Below are 20282 nucleotides of genomic sequence, written 5' to 3'. Positions count from 1 at the left end.
CATCCAAAAGGATTTGGTGTGACGACATGAGTACCAATCTATCAAATGCATTTTATTAAGTTCTTCTTTTTTTTTAAGTCAGCAATTACGTTAGGGAAACAGTGTTACACTCTACCTAATGTCCTAACCCAACCTTCCCCATCTTAACAGAGCCACTGCCAGACTCCTGTCTGAATAACTGCTGACCTTGTAGTTCACATCCACTTATATTTGCCCCAGCCAGGCAGCCACAGGCACTAGCCTTTTTTAAATGGAATGGTTTGCTTTAAGACTTTGCTAAGCACGCAGTATGCTGTGCTAACAAACGGACATTTTTACGTGGCTGGCACTGTTTGCTTGACATTCTTCGGTCTGTTGACAGTTGATGAGAAATGCCAAACAGAAGCGCTCACTAGCAAGTCTGTATAGTTTGTGGGGCCCCTGCTAAAGTCCTGTGTACTGCAGATGCTCTGCTAGTCTCCCGGTCAGGTTCCATTCCACCAGCATGTTGTGACTGGTCCTGGGCATATTTACTATATCTGGCTGCTTTTGGACGGTCAATGAGTTGAAGCATCTTTCTTGTGGGAAGAACATATGCCGTGATTGGTCTTGTGTACAATTGCCATCCAGCGTGCAGTATGAATGTTGGAGAGATGAAAGGCAGACCGTTTTGTTGTTGTTGCCTGATTTCACTTCTCTGTATGCTGAGTCATTTCACCAAGCTCCGGAAGTATTTGTAAACCTGTCCCATCAGACGTTCCATGTAGGCTAGCTGATGTGTGTATAACTGGAGCTGGACTAAATGGTCAAATTCCATCACACATTTTAATGTTCATTCATATTTTAAGATACATTTTATACATGTATCTTTCATCTATAATGTTGCATGACTTGCCGTATAATGTAATGACTCAAACGCATTACTGTTTGCGGCACCCCGTGGAGCACTTTACAGGGAATTCCTGTAATAATCATTACTAACAGCAGGTGGCAGCAGCTCCTGTACATTTTATAACGGGCCTTTTTTATACTGGCACTTATTTTGTGACTGGCCATATGGGACCACAGGTTATTCTGACTTGGAGAGTTGTCTGCTGGTAGCCATGGTAACCATGGTCAGGCTGGACCGTTGTGGTTCTGGACAGTGTAGATTGGTTGGTGTTGACGCAAAGGTTTGATCCAGTAGTTCCTCAGACTGCATCCTTACCAGACACATTGGACGTGACGCGTATACATGTGTTTCCATGCCAACAAACGGTCACGTGAATATGTAATAATTACCACATGCCCTAACTGAGTATACTAGTGCTCCATTTCCTCTGTCTTGTTATATTTTAACTGCATACTAGTGCTCCGTTTCCTCTGTCTTGTTATATTTTAACTGTGCATACTAGTGCTCCGTTTCCTCTCTCTTGTTATATTTTAACTGTGCATACTAGTGCTCCGTTTCCTCTCTCTTGTTATATTTTAACTGTGCATACTAGTGCTCCGTTTCCTCTCTCTTGTTATATTTTAACTGTGCATACTAGTGCTCCGTTTCCTCTCTCTTGTTATATTTAGGAGCCTTTCAGATCTCATTGCCTGTGAGTGACTCATTGTGCTGCAGAGAATATGGATGACAGTCTTGACACATTTGACAAGTTGGACTGTGAGTCCATGCCGTCAGCCACGGCCGTTGACTTTGGACAGCTCCAGATATCCTCGGTTCCTCTGCTTCACTGGGCTCGTTTCATAGTGAACGCTTGGTCGGAGGCGAGATCCGTGCACACGGCACTGCTGAATTGCTCTTCTGCTTGGATGAGGCCCGTCGTCTTTCGCCAAAACCGCTGCGTTATCACTTCATCGTAAACGAAGCGCGAGGAAATGTAAGTTAATAGGCAATGTGCACTTAGCAAATCGACTCCGGAGTATGATTTCTTGCTGGAGTGACGGGGACTGAGTTTATCAAGTTCACTCTCCCCAGCCACTTACCTTATTCAGAGGTTTAATTTTATTTTTACCTTTATTTTTAAGCAGGGAGTCACCATTGAGACCAGGGTCTCTTTCACAAGGGAATCCTGCATATACAATTTTATAAGACAAATCAAACACTATATAAAATACAGAACAACACATAAGATAAACAATTACTTTCCTAAGTAAGAAGGTCCCCAAACAATGTGTTTTTATTACCAGAGCATTCAATTGTAATGTGTGCTGTAGTTGGTTCCAGCAATGAGGCGCTTTTAAGCTAAAAGCCGTTTAACCTGGTTCGACAGAAAAGTTCACTGTACAATCTGCTTCCTGCTATCTAGGGAGAGGCAAGATGTATTTTAAAAAGCCCAAATCTTAGCTTTTTAACTAGCTCACCCATGTTTTTTTTTTTCAAGTTTTGTCAATCCAAATGCCTAGATATTTAAAGGCGAGAACCCGATCGGCAAGAACCATCTGAAGCATTTATGTGATCATTAGAGAACAACATACAGTGGGGCAAAAAGTATTTAGTCAGCCACCAATTGTGCAAGTTCTCCCACTTAAACAGATGAGGCCTGTAATTTTCATCATAGGTTCACTTCAACTATGACAGACAAAATGAGAAGAAAAAAATCCAGAAAATCACATTGTAGGATTTTTTTTAAATTAATTTATTTGCAAATGATATGAATGAACCAAGTGACCTATCTTTTACTCTTTGTCTTAATATAGATAATGTTTATCTGTGACAGTGTTAAACAGAAAAGTAAAACTATTTGGGGCCTGATCTGAGTCAGATACATGACACAATCCCCCAGTCACACAACCTCCGGTCAGACATGAAATGTTGATCATTAAAATTCCTAAAATGTGGGCTGGATCTAGGTATTTTAGCATCTTATAGAGGCAGTGGGACAATGGTCACGATTCAATTGGCAGTGTACTTTTATAAGGGGCATTTGTTAGAATATCAAAAACAAATGAGATTTTTCAGGGTTTTCAGAGTTGGTTTAGTTATCAGCTGTGTTAGAATTAGTTCAGTACAAATGTCTTTCACACCATCTGATACTGGCATCAACCAATCTAGATTAAAATCACCCAATTAATTATTCACAGTAATTCAGACAATTTGCTTAGAGACAAGGTAGAGCTGAGGGAGGGGGATAAATTCCCACTAGTTTCAGTTGGGCATTATTACCAGAGCCCACATTTGGGATTAGACATTCAAATTGCGTAGGGACAGAGGTGGAAAGGGGCACATAAACATTTTAAGTTGCTCTTTAAGACTATGGCGACACCCCCACCTCTGCCAACTCTGTTAGATCTATATATTATAACCAGCCAGAGACATCAGAATTCAGCATGGACTTCTTTAACCAAGATTTTGTAATAAACAATGTCTACGTTTAATTTTTGCACGCCCAATTTTTCAGTTTTTGATTTGTTAAAAAAGTTTGAAATATCCAATAAATGTCGTTCCACTTCATGATTGTGTCCCACTTGTTGTTGATTCTTCACAAAAAATTACAGTTTTATATCTTTATGTTTGAAGCCTGAAATGTGGCAAAAGGTTGCAAAGTTCAAGGGGTGGTTTATATACATGACTTTCTAAGGCACTGTACACTGACTTTCTATAGTGTCTGGTGGTTTATATACATGACTTTCTATAGTGTCTGGTGGTTTATATACATGACTGTGTCTGGTTTTATATACTGACTTTCTATAGTGTCTGGTGGTTTATATACATGACTTTCTATAGTGTCTGGTGGTTTATATACATGACTTTCTATAGTGTCTGGTGGTTTATATACATGACTTTCTATAGTGTCTGGTGGTTTATATACATGACTTTCTATAGTGTCTGGTGGTTTATATACATGACTTTCTATAGTGTGGTGGTTTATATACATGACTTTCTATAGTGTCTGGTGGTTTATATACATGACTTTCTATAGTGTCTGGTGGTTTATATACATGACTTTCTATAGTGTCTGGTGGTTTATATACATGACTTTCTATAGTGTCTGGTGGTTTATATACATGACTTTCTATAGTGTCTGGTGGTTTATATACATGACTTTCTATAGTGTCTGGTGGTTTATATACATGACTTTCTATAGTGTCTGGTGGTTTATATACATGACTGTGTCTGGTGGTTTACTTTCTATAGTGTCTGGTGGTTTATATACATGACTTTCTATAGTGTCTGGTGGTTTATATACATGACTTTCTATAGTGTCTGGTGGTTTATATACATGACTTTCTATAGTGTCTGGTGGTTTATATACATGACTTTCTATAGTGTCTGGTGGTTTATATACATGACTTTCTATAGTGTCTGGTGGTTTATATACATGACTTTCTATAGTGTCTGGTGGTTTATATACATGACTTTCTATAGTGTCTGGTGGTTTATATACATGACTTTCTATAGTGTCTGGTGGTTTATATACATGACTTTCTATAGTGTGGTTTATATACATGACTTTCTATAGTGTCTGTTTTATATACATGACTTTCTATAGTGTCTGGTGGTTTATATACATGACTTTCTATAGTGTCTGGTGGTTTATATACATGACTTTCTATAGTGTCTGGTGGTTTATATACATGACTTTCTATAGTGTCTGGTGGTTTATATACATGACTTTCTATAGTGTCTGGTGGTTTATATACATGGCTTTCTATAGTGTCTGGTGGTTTTCGCCCCCCTTTATTTGAGAGGGCCATGCTGACATGTCTGGTCTGACCGTTGTCCAGTCCAACGTCTTCTCCTGCCCAGTTTGAACAGTGAGTGGCCACCCTGGTGGGAAACAGCTGTCATTTGTCTCTCACTTCCAGCGGTCCTGTGTCTCCCAGCCTGCCTGTGAAAATATTGACCTTCCCCCGCTGCCTGTTTAACCAGGGAGCCTTTAAGCTGTTTGAGCAAATATCACATTGCCCTGCCGCTTTTCTAAATGACTCCTTTTACTCAAACATTCACTAATGGATGCTTAAATACCCCCCTCTTATCCACTGTGTACGTTGTGTTTGCCTTGGAACATTGTATTGAATTGGTCACCTTTTCATGTCCTGAGGCTCTGGAGTAGAAAGTCTGAGAGATTAGCTACCTATTTGTGCTGTTTGTTCCTTTTATGCCGGGCCTTTCCTTTATGTGGCCGTGTAGCTCAAATGTAGATACAGAACAATTATGAGTAGTACAAGGTACACACACCAGGCAAGTCACACGGCTACCTGCTAGCTACTACTGTTAATCTGACTGGTCTCGTTCTCATAACCCTGCTAGCTATTACTGTTAATCTGACTGGTCTTGTTGGTTCTCATGACCCTGCTCGCTACTACTGTTAATCTGACTGGTCTCGTTCTCATGACCCTGCTAGCCACTACTGTTAATCTGACTGGTCTCGTTCTCATGACCCTGCTCGCTACTACTGTTAATCTGACTGGTCTCGTTCTCATGACCCTGCTAGCTACTACTGTTAATCTGACTGGTCTCGTTCTCATGACCCTGCTAGCTACTACTGTTAATCTGACTGGTCTCGTTCTCATGACCCTGCTCGCTACTACTGTTAATCTGACTGGTCTCGTTCTCATGACCCTGCTAGCTACTACTGTTAATCTGACTGGTCTTGTTGGTTCTCATGACCCTGCTAGCTACTACTGTTAATCTGACTGGTCTCGTTCTCATGACCCTGCTAGCTACTACTGTTAATCTGACTGGTCTCGTTCTCATGACCCTGCTCGCTACTACTGTTAATCTGACTGGTCTCGTTCTCATGACCCTGCTAGCTACTACTGTTAATCTGACTGGTCTCGTTGGTTCTCATGACCCTGCTAGCTACTACTGTTAATCTGACTGGTCTTGTTGGTTCTCATGACCCTGCTCGCTACTACTGTTAATCTGACTGGTCTCGTTCTCATAACCCTGCTAGCTACTACTGTTAATCTGACTGGTCTCGTTCTCATAACCCTGCTAGCTACTACTGTTAATCTGACTGGTCTCGTTCTCATGACCCTGCTCGCTACTACTGTTAATCTGACTGGTCTCGTTCTCATGACCCTGCTCGCTACTACTGTTAATCTGACTGGTCTCTACTGTTAATCTGACTCATGACCCTGCTAGCTACTACTGTTAATCTGACTGGTCTTGACCCTGCTGGTTCTCATGACCCTGCTAGCTACTACTGTTAATCTGACTGGTCTTGTTGGTTCTCATCACCCTGCTAGCCACTACTGTTAATCTGACTGGTCTAGCTACTACTGTTAATCTCATGACCCTGCTAGCTACTACTGTTAATCTGACTGGTCTCGTCTCATGACCCTGCTAGCTACTGACCCTGCTAGCTACTACTGTTAATCTGACTGGTCTCGTTCTCATGACCCTGCTAGCTACTACTGTTAATCTGACTGGTCTCGTTCTCATGACCCTGCTAGCTACTACTGTTAATCTGACTGGTCTCGTTCTCATGACCCTGCTAGCTACTACTGTTAATCTGACTGGTCTCGTTCTCATGACCCTGCTAGCTACTACTGTTAATCTGACTGGTCTCGTTCTCATGACCCTGCTAGCTACTACTGTTAATCTGACTGGTCTCGTTCTCATGACCCTGCTAGCTACTACTGTTAATCTGACTGGTCTCGTTCTCATGACCCTGCTAGCTACTACTGTTAATCTGACTGGTCTCGTTCTCATGACCCTGCTAGCTACTACTGTTAATCTGACTGGTCTCGTTCTCATGACCCTGCTAGCTACTACTGTTAATCTGACTGGTCTCGTTCTCATGACCCTGCTAGCTACTACTGTTAATCTGACTGGTCTCGTTCTCATGACCCTGCTAGCTACTACTGTTAATCTGACTGGTCTCGTTCTCATGACCCTGCTAGCTACTACTGTTAATCTGACTGGTCTCGTTCTCATGACCCTGCTAGCTACTACTGTTAATCTGACTGGTCTCGTTCTCATGACCCTGCTAGCTACTACTGTTAATCTGACTGGTCTCGTTCTCATGACCCTGCTAGCTACTACTGTTAATCTGACTGGTCTCGTTCTCATGACCCTGCTAGCTACTACTGTTAATCTGACTGGTCTCGTTCTCATGACCCTGCTAGCTACTACTGTTAATCTGACTGGTCTCGTTCTCATGACCCTGCTAGCTACTACTGTTAATCTGACTGGTCTCGTTCTCATGACCCTGCTAGCTACTACTGTTAATCTGACTGGTCTCGTTCTCATGACCCTCTCACTGTTAATCTGACTGGTCTGCTCATGACCCTGCTAGCTACTACTGTTAATCTGACTGGTCTCGTTCTCATGACCCTGCTAGCTACTACTGTTAATCTGACTGGTCTCGTTTTCAACTCCTATACATTTTCATTCAGTTAGGGATTGGAGAGTGTGTGTGTGTGTGTGTGTGTGTGTGTGTGTGTGTGTGTGTGTGTGTGTGTGTGTGTGTGTGTGTGTGTGTGTGTGTGTGTGTGTGTGTGTGTGTGTGTGTGTGTGTGTGTGTGTGTGTGTGTGTGGACGGTTTGAAGCAGCCAAAGAATACCTGAGCCTTTCACTAACAGAGCAGCATCATGTCACAAAGTACAAGTAGGTCAACTCTATTTCAATTTGAGTGTAAAATCAAAGACTCACACGATACATATCTTACTGCTGTCTACACCTGTTTTACAGTCTAAAGGTACAGTCAAATTCCATGAGGTTTGTTTACGTTGTTATTTACTTCATTAATGTCAAACGTTGTTTGACTGATGACCACTCTGGGAGGAGATCATCATTGTTGGAACTGCAGAATTGTGTGTGTGTCACTGTGTGTGTTCTTTCGTGTGACTTGTCCCCTTAGCAACGCTCTATTTCTCCTTCCTCTATTGTCTTCGGTAAATAATGGCTTCTCTCTAACAAATGGACTTCTCTCTCTCTCTGTCCTTCTTTTGTTCCCTAGGTCTCTCCCTCCTTGTCGACGCTGTGTAAACTTCCCTAACAATGCTCAACTACACACAAAGGCACACACTGAATGCCCTTAACCTGTCTGAAAACCCTTTCTACAATGCTACGCCCATACATGAATCATACTCCTGCAAAACCAACTGCATCCCTTTGTAGTTCTCACTAGTATTGTTGTGGTAGCGCATTATGAAACCATTAGGGGTCCTTCTGTAGCTCAGTTGGTAGAGCATGGCGCTTGTATCGCCAGGGTCCCCGGGACCACCACCCATACGTAGAATGTATGCACACATGACTGTAAGTCGCTTTGGATAAAAGCGTCTGCTAAATGGCATATATTATTATTATATTATTAATAAGCATTTTTTGAGTGTGTCTCTTACAAAGCACCATGAGTTATTGATACTTGTATTTGACACTGGAATACCCTATACATGCATTACAATACACACAGGTGGATCATAAAGTCTAATCAGTGTTGTTTCACAGCACAGAATTTTACAGACATTATAAAATATGAGATAATCTATATGGATAAAAGAGTCGCTCGGTAGTCATCGTAAACGACAGGTAACTAATGGAAGGGCAGCTATATCAAAGGCCGTACTTGCCTTGGGACATATTTCAGTTTCAAAGAGCAAGTGCCATGTCATGTAAACAGAGTCCATCTGGGGAAAACGTTCGGTAATATTGGGCCGTATTCATTTGGGGCGCACCGTCGCAAAATGTTTTGCTGCAATGGAAAATGTAGTGTTTCTAATTGGACAAGTTCAGGTAGTTCCTCCCTGTTTCAGTCTTTTCTTCCGTTTGGTGCCTAATGAATACGACCCTGCTATAGCCGATGGCCCTCAAGGTCAATGTTCACTTGCAGGCCGACAGCATGCCAGGTCCTAATGCTAGGCATCAACAGCCAATCCTGTAGGCACTTCCTTATAATCTCCATGATTCCTGTAAATTGCACATCCCTTGTATAACACATAGTTACATTTCACAGGTCACTATTGCACGTTCTGACTAGGTGGGTCGGTTGATAACTACTGTATCATATATTACGGATTCCACATATCAATTAGTGATGGGAAAACATCTGTACGGTTACATGTCACAATATTATTTTGGACTATATTATATCGATACTTTAACTTCAACTGTCTTGTTTTTTGTTGTTGCTAGGTAGCTTTAGCAAGCGCCAGACAGCTGTACCAGCGGCAAAACTCTGGTATTTTTCATCCTATAGCTTGTTCTCCATCTTATTTTTAAATAGTGAGCCAACATGTGTTCAACACACTTATTTCCTTGACTGATCAAAACAAATGTTTTCTTTTGTGGAATTTAAAAAATAAACATTTTAGTCATTTAGCTGGTGCTTATTCAGAACGACTTACAGGACCAATTAGGGTTAAGTGCTTTGCTCAATGGCACATTGACAGATTGTTCACCTAGTCGGCTCGAGGATTAAAAACGGCAACCTTTCGGTTACTGGCCCAATGCTCTTAACCACTATGCTACCTGCAGGAGACCTATACTGAGCAATATGTTTTGGAATTGCAACACCTATAGAATCATGAGAATCCCAATGCATATCTCATCGGCATCTAAGTAATGTGATATCATATCGTGAGGTCCCTGGGAATTTCTCTTCCTTTATTGCTGTTTTAGTGTTTTGCATGTAGGGGTGGCAGGGTAGCCTAGTGGTTAGTGGAGGGGCGGCAGGGTAGCCTAGTGGTTAGTGGAGGGGCGGCAGGGTGGCCTAGTGGTTAGAGTGGAGGGGCGGCACCTGGTGGAATCAGTGGAGGGCCCAGGGTGGCCTGGTGGTTAGAGTGGAGGGGCGGCAGGGTGGCCTGGTGGTTAGAGTGGAGGGGCGGCAGGGTGGCCTGGTGGTTTAGTGGAGGGGCTGTGGAGGGGCGGCAGGGTGCCTGGTGGTTAGAGTGGAGGGGTGGCAGGGTAGCCTGGTGGTTAGTGGAGGGGCGGCAGGGTGGCCTGGTGGTTAGAGTGGAGGGGCGGCAGGGTGGCCTGGTGGTTAGAGTGGAGGGGCGGCAGGGTGGCCTGGTGGTTAGAGTGGAGGGGCGGCAGGGTGGCCTGGTGGTTAGAGTGGAGGGGCGGCAGGGTGGCCTGGTGGTTAGAGTGGAGGGGCGGCAGGGTGGCCTGGTGGTTAGTGGAGGGGCGGCAGGTTGGCCTGGTGGTTAGAGTGGAGGGGCGGCAGGGTGGCCTGGTGGTTAGAGTGGAGGGGCGGCAGGGTGGCCTGGTGGTTAGAGTGGAGGGGCGGCAGGGTGGCCTGGTGGTTAGAGTGGAGGGGCGGCAGGGTGGCCTGGTGGTTAGAGTGGAGGGGCGGCAGGGTGGCCTGGTGGTTAGAGTGGAGGGGCGGCAGGGTGGCCTGGTGGTTAGAGTGTAGGACTAGTAACAGAAAGGTTGCAAGTTCAAATCCCCGAGCTGATAAGGTTGTCGTTCTGCCCCTGAACAATGCAGTTAACCCACTGTTCCTAGGCCGTCATTGAAAATAAGAATTTGTTCTTAAATGACTTGCCTAGTTAAATAAAGGTAAAATAAAATAAAAAATGTAGATAGTGTGTGTGTCTGTGTGTTTACACCTGAGTGTTAACGTTTCTAAATACGGGTCTGTTTGTGTGTTAGCCTACGATGACAGACAACTGGAGGGTCACAACTAACTCTGTTTACTTTCTTAACCCTTTTTCTAACACACTGAGACACCACTGTCCTGTAAAATACAAGATGGCCTACTTCCCTCAGTCTATCCCTCCTCCCCTCCTCCCCCTGATTCAACACAGTGTGTTTGTACAGCCGTCAGTGTGTGGCCACTGCATACAATGGGGGTTTGACGGCGTGTTGGGTCGCCTCGTTTCCTCATCTTCAGGTTGCATTATACTGTCAGAACCCAGGGCTCCTTCCAGGGCCAAGTGATGACGGTCCTCATCTTCAGGTTGCATTATACTGTCAGAACCCAGTTCCTTCCAGGGCCAAGTGATGACGGTCCTCATCTTCTGGTTGCATTAAACTGCCAGAACCCAGGGCTCCTTCCAGGGCCAAGTGATGACGGTCCTCATCTTCTGGTTGCATTAAACTGCCAGAACCCAGGGTTCCTTCCAGGGCCAAGTGATGACGGTCCTCATCTTCTGGTTGCATTAAACTGCCAGAACCCAGGGCTCCTTCCAGGGCCAAGTGATGACGGTCCTCATCTTCAGGTTGCATTAAACTGTCAGAACCCAGGGTTCCTTCCAGGGCCAAGTGATGACGGTCCTCATCTTCTGGTTGCATTAAACTGCCAGAACCCAGGGTTCCTTCCAGGGCCAAGTGATGACGGTCCTCATCTTCTGGTTGCATTAAACTGCCAGAACCCAGGGTTCCTTCCAGGGCCAAGTGATGACGGTCCTCATCTTCAGGTTGCATTAAACTGTCAGAACCCAGGGTTCCTTCCAGGGCCAAGTGATGACGGTCCTCATCTTCAGGTTGCATTAAACTGTCAGAACCCAGGGGCTCCTTCCAGGGCCAAGTGATGACGGTCCTCATCTTCAGGTTGCATTAAACTGTCAGAACCCAGGGTTCCTTCCAGGGCCAAGTGATGACGGTCCTCATCTTCAGGTTGCATTAAACTGTCAGAACCCAGGGTTCCTTCCAGGGCCAAGTGATGACGGTCCTCATCTTCAGGTTGCATTAAACTGTCAGAACCCAGGGTTCCTTCCAGGGCCAAGTGATGACGGTCCTCATCTTCAGGTTGCATTAAACTGTCAGAACCCAGTTCCTTCCAGGGCCAAGTGATGACGGTCCTCATCTTCAGGTTGCATTAAACTGTCAGAACCCAGGGTTCCTTCCAGGGCCAAGTGATGACGGTCCTCATCTTCTGGTTGCATTAAACTGTCAGAACCCAGTTCCTTCCAGGGCCAAGTGATGACGGTCCTCATCTTCAGGTTGCATTAAACTGCCAGAACTCAGGGTTCCTTCCAGGGCCAAGTGATGACGGTCCTCATTTTCTGGTTGCATTAAACTGCCAGAACTCAGGGCTCCTTCCAGGGCCAAGTGATGACGGTCCTCATCTTCTGGTTGCATTAAACTGTCAGAACCCAGTTCCTTCCAGGGCCAAGTGATGACGGTCCTCATCTCTCTTTTTAGGCCTGTTCCCTCGCTGCTTGACTCGTTGCAGTTTCAATGTTATTCAACGTATTTTATCAATGTAGTGATGACGCTGCATCAATGTAGCTGGCTGGTTTGAAAATTGCGAAACATTATGAATAAATTTACATTTGTTGACGACTCAATTAGATATCAACCAGAATGAGATGCTGATGTGTCTTGTTTTCCTGGTGGAAGCGCAGTAGACTTCCAGAAAGATCTTCATTAACTTCTAGATTTGGGTGTTCAGAAACATTCACATAGCTGGGATGTGTTCTGAATCCCTTGTGGTCCTCTGTAGCTCAGTTATTAGAGCATAGTGCTTGCAACGCCAGTGTAGTGGGTTCAATTCCTGGGACCAACCGTACCTGAAATGTATTCACGCATGACTCTTCAGTCACTTTGGATAAAAGTATCTGATAATTGCAAATATTGTTATTTTCCAAAAAAGCTGTCACATGAAAAACCACAATGTGAGGTTGGAGTGGGGGAATCTGTCAGGATTTGCTTATTTAATGCAGTAGGTAAAGAACACACTAAATCCAGCTTAGCATCACTCCAATGCGGTTGGGGCTTTTGGCTCTTCCTACATTCAGAACTGACTGCTGTGTGTTGGATAGGAGCGTTTTGAGTGACTGCATGCATGATTAAGAATGTGTGTGTGTCTCTCACAGGCTGTTATCATGGTAAAACACATGGGCCTAAACATCCATGAGTCCAGTGTGGTCGTTGGCTACACTTACTGCCACTGTCTCTACCAGATCAATCCAGAGCTGGAATAGGTGAGACGACCCCAGAGGGAAAACAGGAAGACACACACTTTAGTGGAACACGTTTCTGTGTGAACTGAACATTGTCACATCTCTCTCACACACACTCTCTCACACACACACACACACACACACACACACACACACAGGCTTGTTGTCACAGTGACCCTGCTGTGTGTCTCTGTCTGTGTATATATTTGTCTGTGTGTGTGCATGGGTGTGAGACGAGGCTCTGTGTGACCTGTGAAAGCCCACCACTATTTGACCCCTGCAATCATCCTTTTCAATGCTGGAGGGTTGAGGGAGATAAATGCTGTGGCTTGTGTGCCAAAGCTGTAACGTCCTACACATGAGACTTGCTCTGTTTTACTAGTGCCGTCTACTGTTGATCTAGCTGAAGGTGTTGGCTAACTTCCCTCTGATACACACACAATGTCTCTGTGTGTGTTGACCCTATTTAAACCGACATTAATAAAGGCTTTTACATCTCACAGAATAATCTGGCCTTGGGTCACTAGTCAAACAAATCTTTAGTCACACCCCTTCACAACACCTGTCCTCTAGCTCTGAGGGAAAAACTCCCACAAGGACAAAGCTGGGACTGTTCCACCTCAGACATGGAAGTAGCTCAACCATTACAATGCATAACATTACTCTGTCTTTCCATTGCATCTCTGAAATTGTAAAGCCATCAAACTTCAAAAATGTTCACAAGTCATTTGAAAAAGCGCGTATCCTTTGTACATGGTTGTTTCTCCCCAAGTTAACAGCAAGATTGGATACTTTAGTTCGTTCGACTGGGTGGCGTTGGGGAAAGCTCTTTTTCTTTCTTTTTGTACTGTACGCAGCGTCTCGCTGTACGCAGGGTCTCGCTGTACGCAGCGTCTCGCTGTACGCAGCGTCTCGCTGTACGCAGGGTCTCGCTGTACGCAGCGTCTCGCTGTACGCAGCGTCTCGCTGTATGCTCTCTGTGCCTGAGGGGGAAAGAGGGTGAGGAAGGCAGATTTGCATCAGAAGTCTTCACCGGTCCAAAAAGTTGGACCCGTTCTGAAATGGACCTGGGACTTTCTCATTTGGACCCGATATGCATAAATATATATATATTTAATATAGAGACCTGTTCTGAACGGACCCGAGGACAACTAGATCCGTCCCATATAGACCTGGTTGAAATCACACCCAGCTTGATCCCGGTGAGGGAAGCAGCAGAAAAGTCCTTTTTTTTAAGCTACTTTATTAACCGTAGCTGATAAAACGATAGAGGCTGTAGCAGGCGGGGGAGGGACTGTACTGTGAGTGACACAGGGAGCAGCTCTCCCTGTACCTCTTTCTCTCGCTCCCTAATTCTCTCTCTCTCTAATGGATTTATTGCCTCTCATTTTTACTTCTGTCATTGCACCTGGAAATAGCTGTGCAGGGTGCACCTGGAAATAGCTGTGCAGGGTGCACCTGGAAATAGCTGTGCAGGGTGCACCTGGAAATAGCTGTGCAGGGTGCACCTGGAAATAGCTGTGCAGGGTGCACCTGGAAATAGCTGTGCAGGGTGCACCTGGAAATAGCTGTGCAGGGTGCACCTGGAAATAGCTGTGCAGGGTGCACCTGGAAATAGCTGTGCAGGGTGCACCTGGAAATAGCTGTGCAGGGTGCACCTGGAAATAGCTGTGCAGGGTGCACCTGGAAATAGCTGTGCAGGGTGCACCTGGAAATGGCTGTGCAGGGTGCACCTGGAAATGGCTGTGCAGGGTGCACCTGGAAATGGCTGTGCAGGGTGCACCTGGAAATGGCTGTGCAGGGTGCACCTGGAAATGGCTGTGCAGGGTGCACCTGGAAATGGCTGTGCAGGATGAACCTGGAAATAGCTGTGCAGGGTGCACCTGAGCTCAACAGTCAAGACAACGCAGAAGTGGCTTTGGGACAACTTGAACCCGATCAAACAGCTGTGCAGCGACACTCTCCTTCCAACCTAACAGAGCTTGAGAGGATCTGCAGAGAAGAATGGGAGAAACTCCCCAATACAAGTGTGCCTAGCTTGTAGCTTCATACCCAAGAAGACTTGAGGCTGTAGTCACTGCCAAAGATGCTTTTAACAAAGTACTGAGTAAAGGTTCTGAATAATTATGTAAATGTGCTATTTCAGTTTTTTTCTTGTGACATTTGCATAAATGTATAAAAAAAAACTTTTTGTTTTGTCATTATGGGGTATTGTGTGTAAATTGATGAGGGGGGGAAAAAACTACAATTTGAATCCATTTTAGAATAAGGCTGTAATGTAACAAAATGCGGAAAAAGTCAACGGGTCTGAATACTTTCTGAATTCTGTGTGTGTGTGTGTGTGTGTGTGTGTGTGTGTGTGTGTGTGTGTGGAGAAAGAAAGAGTAGACATTTTAATAAATAGAAAAATAATCAAACAAGGAATAAATACACAAAGTAAAGATTGCTTGGCTATAGTCGATGTGCTGGGGTACGAGGTAATTGACTAGGCAGCAGGATAGATAATACACAGTAACATCATCATGTGTTGAGTCAAAAGATATTTAAATATAGGTAAAGGTATAGTGACTAGGCAGCAGGATAGATAATACACAGTAACATCATCATGTGTTGAGTCAAAAGATATTTAAATATAGGTAAAGGTATAGTGACTCTGCAGCAGGATAGATAATACACAGTAACATCATCATGTGTTGAGTCAAAAGATATTTAAATATAGGTAAAGGTATAGTGACTAGGCAGCAGGATAGATAATACACAGTAACAGCATCATGTGTTGAGTCAAAAGATATTTAAATATAGGTAAAGGTATAGTGACTAGGCAGCAGGATAGATAATACACAGTAACAGCATCATGTGTTGAGTCAAAAGATATTTAAATATAGGTAAAGGTATAGTGACTAGGCAGCAGGATAGATAATACACAGTAACAGCATCATGTGATGAGTCAAAAGATATTTAAATATAGGTAAAGGTATAGTGACTAGGCAGCAGGATAGATAATACACAGTAACAGCATCATGTGATGAGTCAAAAGATATTTAAATATAGGTAAAGGTATAGTGACTAGGCAGCAGGATAGATAATACACAGTAACAGCATCATGTGATGAGTCAAAAGATATTTAAATATAGGTAAAGGTATAGTGACTAGGCAGCAGGATAGATAATACACAGTAACAGCATCATGTGATGAGTCAAAAGATATTTAAATATAGGTAAAGGTATAGTGACTAAGCAGCAGGATAGATAATACACAGTAACAGCATCATGTGATGAGTCAAAAGATATTTAAATATAGGTAAAGGTATAGTGACTAGGCAGCAGGATAGATAATACACAGTAACAGCATCATGTGATGAGTCAAAAGATATTTAAATATAGGTAAAGGTATAGTGACTAGGCAGCAGGATAGATAATACACAGTAACAGCATCATGTGATGAGTCAAAAAGAGGTAGTGCAAAAAGTGTCAATGCAGATATTCTGGGTAGCTATTGGTTAACTATTTAACTAAACAGATATTAACAGTGCAGTAGCTATTGGTTAACTATTTAACTAAACAGATATTCTGGGTAGCTATTGGTTAACTATTTAACTAAACAGATATTCTGGGTAGCTATTGGTTAACTATTTAACTAAACAGATATTCTGGGTAGCTATTGGTTAACTATTTAACTAAACAGTGTATTCTGGGTAGCTATTGGTTAACTATTTAACTAAACAGATATTCTGTAGCTATTGGTTAACTATTTAACTAAACAGATATTCAGTAGTATTGGTAACTATTTAACTAAACAGATATTCTAGTAGCTATTGGTTAACTATTTAACTAAACAGATATTCTGGTGCTATTGTTAACTATTTAACAAACAGATATTCTGGGTAGCTAGTATTAACTATTTAACTAAACAGTATATCTAACATTGCAGTAGTATTTAACTAAATCTAACAGTGCAGTAGTATCTAACAGTATCTAACAGTGCAGTAGTATCCAACAGTATCTAACAGTGCAGTAGTATCTAACAGTATCTAACAGTGCAGTAGTATCTAACAGTGCAGTAGTATCTAACAGTGCAGTAGTATCTAACAGTACTAGTGCAGTAGTATCTAACAGTGCAGTAGTATCTAACAGTGCAGTAGTATCTAACAGTGCAGTAGTATCTAACAGTGCAGTAGTATCTAACAGTGCAGTAGTATCTAACAGTAGTATCTAACAGTGTAGTAGTATCTAACAGTGCAGTAGTATCTAACAGTATCTAACAGTGCAGTAGTATCTAACAGTGTAGTAGTATCTAACAGTGTAGTAGTATCTAACAGTGCAGTAGTATCTAACAGTGCAGTAGTATCTAACAGTATCTAGTAGTGCAGTAGTATCTAACAGTATCTAACAGTGTAGTAGTATCTAACAGTGCAGTAGTATCTAACAGTGCAGTAGTATCTAACAGTGCAGTAGTATCTAACAGTGCAGTAGTATCTAACAGTGCAGTAGTATCTAACAGTGCAGTAGTATCTAATAGTGCAGTAGTATCTAACAGTGCAGTAGTATCTAACAGTGCAGTAGTATCTAACAGTGCAGTAGTATCTAACAGTATCTAACAGTGTAGTAGTATCTAACAGTGCAGTAGTATCTAACAGTGCAGTAGTATCTAGTGTAGTAGTATCTAACAGTGCAGTAGTATCTAACAGTGCAGTAGTATCTAACAGTATCTAACAGTGCAGTAGTATCTAACAGTAGTATCTAACAGTGTAGTAGTATCTAACAGTGCAGTAGTATCTAACAGTGCAGTAGTATCTAACAGTGCAGTAGTATCTAACAGTGCAGTAGTATCCAACAGTGCAGTAGTATCTAACAGTGCAGTAGTATCTAACAGTGCAGTAGTATCTAACAGTAGTATCTAACAGTGTAGTAGTATCTAACAGTGTAGTAGTATCTAACAGTATCTAACAGTGCAGTAGTATCTAACAGTATCTAACAGTGCAGTAGTATCTAACAGTGCAGTAGTATCTAACAGTGCAGTAGTATCTAACAGTGCAGTAGTATCTAACAGTGCAGTAGTATCTAACAGTGCAGTAGTATCTAACAGTATCTAACAGTGTAGTAATATCTAACAGTGTAGTAGTATCTAACAGTATCTAACAGTGCAGTAGTATCTAACAGTATCTAACAGTGCAGTAGTATCTAACAGTGCAGTAGTATCTAACAGTGCAGTAGTATCTAACAGTGCAGTAGTATCTAACAGTGCAGTAGTATCTAACAGTGCAGTAGTATCTAACAGTGCAGTAGTATCTAACAGTGCAGTAGTATCTAACAGTGCAGTAGTATCTAACAGTGCAGTAGTATCTAACAGTGCAGTAGTATCTAACAGTGCAGTAGTATCTAACAGTAGTATCTAACAGTGCAGTAGTATCTAACAGTGCAGTAGTATCTAACAGTGCAGTAGTATCTAACAGTGCAGTAGTATCTAACAGTGCAGTAGTATCTAACAGTGCAGTAGTATCCAACAGTATCTAACAGTGTAGTAGTATCTAACAGTGCAGTAGTATCTAACAGTGCAGTAGTATCTAACAGTGCAGTAGTATCTAACAGTAGTATCTAACAGTGCAGTAGTATCTAACAGTGCAGTAGTATCTAACAGTGCAGTAGTATCTAACAGTGCAGTAGTATCTAACAGTGCAGTAGTATCTAACAGTGCAGTAGTATCTAACAGTATCTAACAGTGCAGTAGTATCTAACAGTGCAGTAGTATCTAACAGTGCAGTAGTATCTAACAGTGCAGTAGTATCTAACAGTATCTAACAGTGCAGTAGTATCTAACAGTGCAGTAGTATCTAACAGTGCAGTAGTATCTAACAGTGCAGTAGTATCTAACAGTGCAGTAGTATCTAACAGTAGTAGTATCTAACAGTGCAGTAGTATCTAACAGTGCAGTAGTATCTAACAGTGCATTAGTATCTAACAGTGCTCTAGTATCTAACAGTGCAGTAGTATCTAACAGTGCAGCAGTATCTAACAGTGTAGTAGTATCTAACAGTGCAGTAGTATCTAACAGTGCAGTAGTATCTAACAGTGCAGTAGTATCTAACAGTGCAGTAGTATCTAACAGTGTAGTAGTATCTAACAGTGCAGTAGTATCTAACAGTGCAGTAGTATCTAACAGTAGTATCTAACAGTGTAGTAGTATCTAACAGTGCAGTAGTATCTAACAGTGTGTAGTAGTATCTAACAGTGCAGTAGTATCTAACAGTGCAGTAGTATCTAACAGTAGTAGTATCTAACAGTGCAGTAGTATCTAACAGTATCTAACAGTGTAGTAGTATCTAACAGTGCAGTAGTATCTAACAGTGCAGTAGTATCTAACAGTGCAGTAGTATCTAACAGTGCAGTAGTATCTAACAGTGCAGTAGTATCTAACAGTGCAGTAGTATCTAACAGTGCAGTAGTATCTAACAGTGCAGTAGTATCCAACAGTATCTAACAGTGTAGTAGTATCTAACAGTGCAGTAGTATCTAACAGTATCTAACAGTGCAGTAGTATCTAACAGTGTGTAGTAGTATCCAACAGTGCAGTAGTATCTAATAGTGCAGTAGTATCTAACAGTGCAGTAGTATCTAACAGTGCAGTAGTATCTAACAGTGCAGTAGTATCCAACAGTGCAGTAGTATCTAACAGTGCAGTAGTATCCAACAGTGCAGTAGTATCCAACAGTGCAGTAGTATCCAACAGTGCAGTAGTATCTAACAGTGCAGTAGTATCCAACAGTGCAGTAGTATCCAACATTATCTAACAGTGCAGTAGTATCTAACAGTGCAGTAGTATCTAACAGTGCAGTAGTATCCAACAGTGCAGTAGTATCCAACAGTGCAGTAGTATCCAACAGTGCAGTAGTATCCAACAGTATCTAACAGTGCAGTAGTATCCAACAGTGCAGTAGTATCTAACAGTGCAGTAGTATCCAACAGTGCAGTAGTATCCAACAGTATCTAACAGTGCAGTAGTATCTAACAGTGCAGTAGTATCTAACAGTGCAGTAGTATCCAACAGTGCAGTAGTATCCAACAGTATCTAACAGTGCAGTAGTATCTAACAGTGCAGTAGTATCCAACAGTGCATTAGTATCTAACAGTGCTCTAGTATCCAACAGTGCAGTAGTATCTAACAGTGCAGCACTATCTAACAGTGTAGTAGTATCAAACAGTGCAGTAGTATCTAACAGTGCAGTAGTATCCAACAGTGCAGTAGTATCCAACAGTGCAGTAGTATCTAACAGTGCAGTAGTATCTAATAGTGCAGTAGTATCTAACAGTGTAGTAGTATCTAACAGTGCAGTAGTATCTAACAGTGCAGTAGTATCTAACAGTATCTAACAGTGTAGTAGTATCTAATAGTGCAGTAGTATCTAACAGTATCTAACAGTGCAGTAGTATCTAACAGTATCTAACAGTGTAGTAGTATCTAACAGTGCAGTAGTATCTAACAGTGCAGTAGTATCTAACAGTGCAGTAGTATCCAACAGTGCA

This window comes from Oncorhynchus gorbuscha, unplaced genomic scaffold (assembly GCF_021184085.1).
Source record: "Oncorhynchus gorbuscha isolate QuinsamMale2020 ecotype Even-year unplaced genomic scaffold, OgorEven_v1.0 Un_scaffold_1664, whole genome shotgun sequence".
NCBI classification, from domain to species: domain Eukaryota; kingdom Metazoa; phylum Chordata; class Actinopteri; order Salmoniformes; family Salmonidae; genus Oncorhynchus; species Oncorhynchus gorbuscha.
The sequence above is the reverse complement of the archived record's forward strand: the minus strand, read 5'-3'. Positions refer to the sequence as shown.